The sequence below is a fragment of the Cynoglossus semilaevis genome, chromosome 8 (genome assembly GCF_000523025.1).
Source record: "Cynoglossus semilaevis isolate Cse_v1.0 chromosome 8, Cse_v1.0, whole genome shotgun sequence".
In the NCBI taxonomy this organism is placed as follows: domain Eukaryota; kingdom Metazoa; phylum Chordata; class Actinopteri; order Pleuronectiformes; family Cynoglossidae; genus Cynoglossus; species Cynoglossus semilaevis.
In genome coordinates, this window is record NC_024314.1 from 8826697 (window position 1) to 8835616 (window position 8920).

Genomic DNA, 8920 nt, shown 5'->3' on the forward strand with positions numbered 1-8920 from the left:
ATAAATGATCACATGATTGATGTGTTAAAGTACTAAGGCAGCACAAAACAGCAGCGGCTGTGTGTTCAGCACAAAGAAAAGGTCAGTGAAATGGAAAGAAAATAGTCAGACCCCGTCAATAATCCCACTGTAACATTGTATTCGTCAATAAATATATTGAGCTTGTTCTGAACCAGCGGCATCATTCATTAATTGGCAAAGTGTCTCATTTACATTGGATAGAAGCCCTGCTGATTGCCTGTAATGAAAGCACACTTCTTCCTCCATCGACAGAGCGAATTCTAAGCAGCTTAATGCAAATACCGTGGCCATTATTCACATATGACGCCGGCGTTCATATAATGGGATGAGCTGATATCCACTGCAGGCACAGCAATTGCAGACATTTCTTATTTCTAATAGCATTTCAAGTGTGAGCAATCGTTTGCATACAGAGCACTAACTTAAAAACGGTCAACAGTTAAATCAACTTCATATAGAACGTCATTATCTTCATCACAGTCCTTCGATTTTTTTTTTATTTATCTTAAATAATTTACTTTATGTTAATTTTACACCAAGTCAGTAAGAAGTAATTTACTGTGGTGACAGTAAACAGACAGAAATGTCTCTGCATGTGTGTGAGAAAGAGAGCGAGATAGAGAGAGAGAGACAGAGAGACAGAGAGAGACAGAGAGAGACAGAGAGAGACAGAGAGAGAGAAAGTTCTGGCTCGGAGGCACAGCTTAAATTGCATGACTAATAATATTTAATGAGTGAAAGATTTCTCTTGTTCAAACTCAGAGTCATTCTAATAATTAAGGAGGTGCAGTTCTGCATTTGCAGCGAAGCACTTAGGTTCAGTGTTTGCTGCAGAGAAAAAAAGTCAAATGTTGACCCTGTCTCTGCTCACAGATGGTTGAATGGAAGTGATTTTAGTCATTAGTTCCCGTGTCTGCTCACAGTAAATGTAAATACATGTCGTATCATAAAGTACTTGCTCTAGTATTTCTGCTGAAAGTGACCTGAACTGTCGAGTAGCCATTAGTTTATGCTCTTTACTATATGTTTCCTATATTTATATATGAATGTATATATACACACACATAACTACCAATTAAGAATTTAGTATAGTTAAAGTATAACATGTAGGCAATAATTTCTATTCTGATTCTGCTTGGGTTATACAATAATTTCTATTCTGATTCTGCTTGGACTCTCATTTCTCTGTGGTTTGCACCACCATTCTACTAAAATGATCATATTTCTAATTTGAGCAGCTGGCAAAGTTCTCTCATAAGATAACATTAGAAGATTCCCTTTAATTAATCCAGAATCAAAATATTATTATAGTTAATATTTTATTTTCAACAAGTCAGAAATCTTTGTAATAAGCAAATGTGTGCCAAATAATTACACCACGAGTCTTTCTAAATTTGATTGATTATACTGCTTTTTGGCTGATGAATCTGAAAATGTTCACAGTGGCCTTAGAGGCATTTGAAAGTAGCTGAGCTAGGTGTAACACCAGATTATATCATACTGTCTTTACTGTAGTATTTCTCCCTGAGAAGCAGCAAGTAGGTAACTGCCGATACTTCTCAGATGAGTAGATGGAAATACATCATTTGAAATACTGTACATCACCATACTGGTGTTGAATTGTATGAATGTGATAGTCTTTGTTTCTGTTTGTTCATCGTGTTTACTTGTACAGATGGCCGTGCGTCCACAAACAGACGCATAGGTCCCCACTTGTAGACCACTCTGCATCAGAGCTGCATAGTCTCTAAATACACTTTTCTTCTCTCATTCATCACCGTGTTCCCGTCCTTCTTTTGAAGAGAGTCACTCCGTCCTGTGTCTGATTCTCTCCTCTGACTAGGGGAGTAAAGGGACCCCATTTCTCTCCACCTCTTTATCCCTAAATCCAAGCTGGTTTCCATGAGAAACTCAGAGGAATGTGTTTCATTAACATTCTTTGTGGAATGCATATGCACTTCTTGTTCATCAAATCTAAAGCAGCCCACAGACTCCCTAATAGAAAGCAGCCCGTGATGCCTTTCAAGTGGGGCTCAAGTGTCTCCTAAGAAGCAACATGTCCATGTGAACGTCTCAAATGACCACATGTTTCAGGGTGTTGATCCACAGCCCGTTTGCATGTGATCCCCTCGCCAGAGTGAGGATACAAATCACTTTGGTGAGATTACCGGACACAAACGATGCAGACGTGAGGGGGCTCTATCAGCCTGGTTAAAATGATTAACTGATCATGTTCTGAAATCATTTTTGTCACTTTTTAAAATTGTTAGTTTTCCTTATAGTAGAGCTTATTTTTTTCTCTTTCTTTTGCTCTTTCTTTTGTTACCAGAGCTGAACTGAGGGCCCGTTTTCTTGTAAAAAAGAAAGAAAAGAAAAACAACTAACTAACACACACAGATATCTGGAAACAGAAACTTAAAGGAAAATATAGCTGTTACCTAATCAGTTCCAAGAAGTGACATGGAAACAAAATAAGGAATAATTTCTATTAAACAATATTTTTACACTCATTCCAGCTACAAGAGCTATTGTAGTGTGGCTGCTATTGTCGTCTTTAGACAAAGTAATTTAATTGGATGAGTTTTTCAACCTATCTAGTGTATTTCAAGTAACTCATCCAAAAGTGCCTCTAATTAACTTCTAGGGTGAGTACTCCAAGTTCAATATTTGGAGATTATGACTAATTAAGTAAAAACTGATGTCTAAAGCATATTTTAGGCCATGCACTTATCTGCTGTTGCTAACAGCACTCCTGAAGTCAGGATATGTGCAGATGCTGTGACTCTGGCCGATGACACGGTGATTGGAAGCCACTTGGTTGCAGGAAACAAAGCAGATCAAAACAAGCTCCGGTTCCTCTGTGTGGTCTCTTTGTAGAGCGGCAGAGGTGGGGAGGCAGCGGGGAGCGTGGGGGAGTGCCTCACCTCCTGGAAAATCAGACAGAAAGTCATTGATTTTCTCGTGACATGCCCAGCCCCCCCAAAACACACCCATTTGGAGTCAGACGACTGGCGTTGGTGATCATGCACACCATCTCACGTACAAACACACTTCTCCAAACCAGGGACCCCACCCCCCACCTTGGCCTGGCGACCACCCCCTCTTCCTTCTATCCCTCCCTCTCTCTCTCACTCTCTCTCTCCCTCTCCCTCTCCCTCTCTCTCCCCCCCCTCTCTCTCACTCTCTCTCTCCCTCTCCCTCTCCCTCTCCCTCTCTCTCCCCCCCCTCTCTCTCACTCTCTCTCTCCCTCTCCCTCTCCCTCTCTCTCCCCCCCCTCTCTCTCACTCTCTCTCTCCCTCTCCCTCTCCCTCTCTCTCCCCCCCCTCTCTCTCTCTCCCTCTCCCTCTCCCTCTCCCTCTCTCTCCCCCCCCTCTCTCTCTCTCTCACTCTCTCTCTCCCTCTCTCTCTGCCTCCCCTGTCTCATTTATGCCTGTGCGGAGCAGCTGCTGCCCAGAGAACTGAGGGAGCAGCATTCACATCTGAGCACATTAGTCACCAGATGTCACCTTTTGCTGCCAGCCCATCGAACATCCAGGCAGACAATGCCCCATGCATTCTGAACATCTGACTTACGACGACTCATACAATAGGGGGCTGGGTGGCACTCTGGACTCCAGGAGAAATGGCTGGCGGAGCTCAAAGCCACATCGACAGTGACACCTACAGTTTGTCCGCACGTACTCGGAGGAGAACGCCGCTCACCGGGCATCATTGTCAAAGCCTGCCTTGAGAGAGTGAGAGAGACACAAGATGATAATGGATGAGGTGGCACTGCAGAGAGGCAGGAAAGCAGGCAGCAGTTTTTATTTCCATAAAAAGCGATTCAGAAATCAAGACAGACTTTGTCTGAGTTTCTTTGGTGGGATGTGTCTGAACTGCTAAGAGATCAAAGTGTGGGGATGCATACTGACAACCTGTGAGTCTGTCTCTCTCAGCTGCAACTTCATCTTTCTTCAACTCTTTACCCCGCTAAATATCGAAGGGGTGCAGTCGTCACTCCTGGGTGACATGTGGCGGTAAAGGGATAACATCTGTACGAGTCACAAGCCCTCGAGACAAAACACACTTGTCTGATTTATTTAATCCCAATTTTGCGTGTCCATAGACTGGTGGGGATTGAAATGGACTGTGTACAGTACATGTACTCTCTGTGTTTGTGACACTAGTTCGCCCGCAAACTGTAAATATCAATGTTTTCCTGCTAAGTACTGGTTCTTAACAACAACTCTGTGTGCATAAAAATAACAACATACTGTAGTACTCTTTATAGTCGATATTCATAATTCTTCACACACACCTCACTGTCTGTCTGACTTGCTGTGTAGCAAGGTCGCCCATCGATAACAGCTTTAAATAACAACAATCTCTTAACTTGTTGTATTGACCTTGGTTATAAGGGAAAATCTGCAAAAATGTATTTTTAAAAAATAAATTCTAATTAATTAAGAAAGGTGATAGTTCAGTGATGTATTTTGATCTGCCTAACTTTTAGTTCCTCCTGAAATGGTTTTTAAACATTTTGTTGTAAGATTATGCTATTTGATAATTATTAGTGTTTAATTACAATTTCACTGCTGCTCACCAGAGCAACTGTGTCTCTGCTGTTTGGCCTTCACCCAAGCAGGTAAAGTGCTTTGACAACAGCGACACAATCTGCAATATGGTGATATTGTCTGTGACCTCTACTCTGCTGGATAAACTGTGTGTGCAGTTTATGACGCTCATAGTGGAATGAGGCATGTACAGCATGACCAGACACCAGGCAGCGGGCAGCATGCTTGACTGTTTTGTTTACAACAGTCACATATCCACAAATCAGTGCCCTGGATCAGACAAAATGACAATTTAACTGCTCTTTTACTCCCATTGTTTATCCTTGTAACACCTTATCAGCAACGTCATGCTCCCTCCTCCATCCTCCCTGCCTCTCGCCTCTGTCTTTTCTCCATATATTAAGGATGGGTGGCACCCCCCCTCCCCTCCTCACAGTGCTATCTGCTACGTGGAGTCACCTCCAGACACATTAGCATATTTATCATCAGCTTCACAGACTTCAAAGTCAATGCTTGCTTTTTATTGAGATGAGGAAGTGCCACCAGGAAACTGATTCAGATTGCAAAAAAATAAAAAATAAAAAATGCTCGGCGTTCCCCAGGGATGAAATATCCATTTAGGTGAGGAAGGCTATAAGGAGAATTCATTTCATTTATTTGCAATGGCAACGGTGTCTTTAGCAGTGACCTAAAATATTTGCTCAGTGCTGTAACCATAGCTTTATACACAGCCCTGTGTGTGTGCAGCAGTGCAGCAATAGAGAAGTGAATGACCAAACATCAGTTTACCAAATAAAATTATGATCAAACAGCAAAATAACTCATTAAGCAGCCTAAATGCACTAGCAGTGGAATGAGCCGTTGACTAAATCTAAATCAGTCTCTCATGAAGGCAGCACAGGTCAGACGGAGTTTGTCCTCTCTGAGCACATGCTTGATTGACAGCTTGTCGGACTGTCGTCTGCAAAACAGCCACACACTAGGTTAAGGGGAGGTCAGTGAGCAATGAGTTTCCCATTGAATTACTGGGCGTATTACAGTACATGACAATCCTGAGAGGGAGCAGTGAAAACAAAGTAAGCTAATTTGGAGTTTGTATTGGCCATTTAACAACTTTAATGTATGTATTTTCATAACAAATTCCATAAACTTATTTTTACACAATGTAACCTAAACAGTTTAATTGTTGAATTAAGGGACAAAGGCATCCAGTGGACTGATCCACTGATCACATGAAGTCATTGCTCTCTTCTGGTCAGTGGTCATGTGACATGAGCGGATCAGTTCAATTCTACGTACATTAGCCTGCATGAAGTAAGTTACCCCAACATATATGAAAGTGACTCATGCACTTTTTCATCCTTTAATCGGTACAGATTCATTATAAGCATAGTGAATACTCGAATGACACTCGTGATTTGGAGTTTACTCAAAAATGCTCTGTGCTTCTCTTTATTTACGATGTGTGGCAAGAAGTGGTGGGCTGTTAAAGCCTTTAACAGGTGGACGGAAATGGACAGAACTGAGGGAAGGAAAGTTACTTAGGGACCAGCGACACCACCTGTGGACTTGCACCACAGGATAAGAAAACCAAAATAAACCATTATGAGGTGAGTACATAAGGGCACACGGTCGAAACTGAGGAGGTAGAGAGAGCACAGTAATTAAAATATTTTTATTGAAATGATATATTAATCAGGTTAAAACCTAAGGAGAAAACTGGAACTGCTGAAGGGAAAAAAAGGAAGTAAGCATAAAAAATTGTATTATTAGATTTCATCTAAAAAACATATATATAAAAAAAGTTAACTGCAATAACTAAACCAAAAAAACTAAATTCAGTGAACTGTGGCCCGAGGACATTGTGGTTCAAATCAAGACAAAAATTGTCCCTTCTGTACACTTCATTTTAGCCATTCTGTGTAATAGCACTTAACACTGACATGATGCTATTTTTATCTATTAATCGCATGACACTGGCACCTCAAGGCCCTCCCTTGTTTTAATTTGCACTGACACTGACTCTTAGACCTACCACTGTTTGAAACACATCCCCTCTTTCCTCACGCGCTCCCTCTTCATTTTTTAAACATACATGCTCTGTTAATAATGTGATTTGAATCATTAATACGCTACAATGTAGGCACCCATTATAATTGGAAAATTAGTTACAGCACAGTGTCTAACAGCTCCTCTACAACACTAATGCCAGCCCCTCTCCCTGTGTCATCTAAACCCTACGCTAATGAAGCCCAGGCCCACAAGATGCAGGAGGTTGAATATCAATTTAATCAGGCCTTCCCTGCAGGGGCTTTCAGAAAGAAATGACAGCCAAAGTGCATTAGCAATTCTACTGCTGTCACTTCTCATAGCTGCTTACCTTGCAAACAAACCGCTCTAATGGCACCTGCCTGCTGGGCAATTTAGGCAGGGGAGGGGCGAGAGTGCACGAAATGGACCGGAGACCACTGACCTAAATAGACAATTACCAATAGTATACTTAACAAGTAGTGGCTGTTTTCATTGTTCGACAGCAAACATTTGTGTAATATTGTCGTTTAATGATTGTTCTTCTCACTTGGTGTGTCTGCTCTGTCAGCACGGGCACATCAGCCTATCAAATAAAAGCCTTTCTTTCGGAGAGGATTAAAGCCCTAATGATCTGAAATTCTCGACAACTTCTCTGTAATGAGAAGCGTTTTCTTCATTACTTCGTTTCCACCTTTGTGATTCCCACCTACCGATAACAGATAGCACAAATAAACACTTTAATACATAAATGAATAGATAAAAGGAAGAGTTCATTACCTTCACTCATATGCTACAATTGAATTGCTTTGACATAATCCCCCATTATTTCTCAAGGGGATGGGGGAGGAGGATAGCCTGGAAGTGATGATAATGTGTGTGCGTGTGTGTGTGTGTGTGTGTGTTCATTCAGTGCATGCACGGAGCAGGGAAAAATATGTCATTCCTCTCTTCATCTTGTGCAGCAGCCCATGTTTTCTCTGTTTACTCTCTGTCATTCTCACACACTGCTGCAGCTCCATGTGTCAGCCGTTTGAAACACAACGACTAGAGAACGAGCGCCACCTGTTGTTTGCCCACGCTCACTGTCTGACTGATCAAGTGCTGGGCTTATATTAACAGATCCATCACCCTCACTCTATGTTAAACAGTTTCTCCTCTCTGCTGGACAACGACAGCAGTTCTTTCCTCCGTCTGACTCCTCTGCTCAATACGCTGCAGCCAAATGCCTCTCAGCTCTTAGCCCGGCGCCTTAACATCAATATATTAGGTCAATAGTGTTGGGTAAGAGAAAAGAAGTCCACTCAGGGAGGTCAATGGTCATGGAGGACGTGGAGGACGAGATCCAGGTTCTTCTGGCAAGCTGATCTGCCCCACGGCTCAAGAAACTAACCAAAAGATTAAGGAGGGACCAGAAAAAGAGGATATTGCGAGAGTACAACATGGAGTCAAAATGAAATGTGTTAATGTGTGTAATATTTTTTCACTCTCTTCAAAATGTGTTTCGTGTGTACCTGCTTATATACAGTCAGCATTTGTCTATGGTGTAAAGTGGCCTAAACCATAAGTGGGCTCCATTAAAATGACTTCAATCTCAGTTAGGGGCAACTAATTACTATGTGTTGACCACATAATGGTGCGTGGTCAGAATGTGGGGTGTAATAAACAGCTGTGTGCTTTAGTCTTTGTCCATCCCTGCCTTTCTGTCCCAGGATAAAAATAGCTTTTAATTGTCTTAATTAGATGCCAATCAATATTTACTATTGACTTTAATAGGTTTGTGCAGGATACTGTACTTTTTTATGATTTAGACCACCACCACACTCCAATGAGCTGGGGCCACAACAGAAGATCAGATTACATTACGAGTAAAAAGTAAAAATTGCATCCCGTCCCTGTTTGGTCTCTCAAAAGGCCAGGTTCTGGTCCCACATGCTTTAGGTTGTCATGATGATCCTCAGAAGTTTAGTTCCCCGGTGCAGCGCAGCAGCAGCAGAGCATTCAGAGCTCATCTGCGATGCACATCTTTGTGCATTGGCTCGTACAGATGGGATGTTCGGCGTTGTTCTCTGCTCTTCAACATGGCAGGAACATGGCACTCTGCGTCTCTCTCACAGGCATTACTTAAACCCCGTAATGAGGAGCAGGCTGCCGTGATTAGCATCGTGTTGAGCACATATTATACCCTGATTGGGTGACACAGAGCAAGACTAAACATTTCCCATCCACACCAGTTCAACTGCTCCTTGAGACGCTGAATCCGTGGCTGTTGGTTTTATGCCTCCCTTAAGCAAGCATGAATATTTAAGGTGCTACAC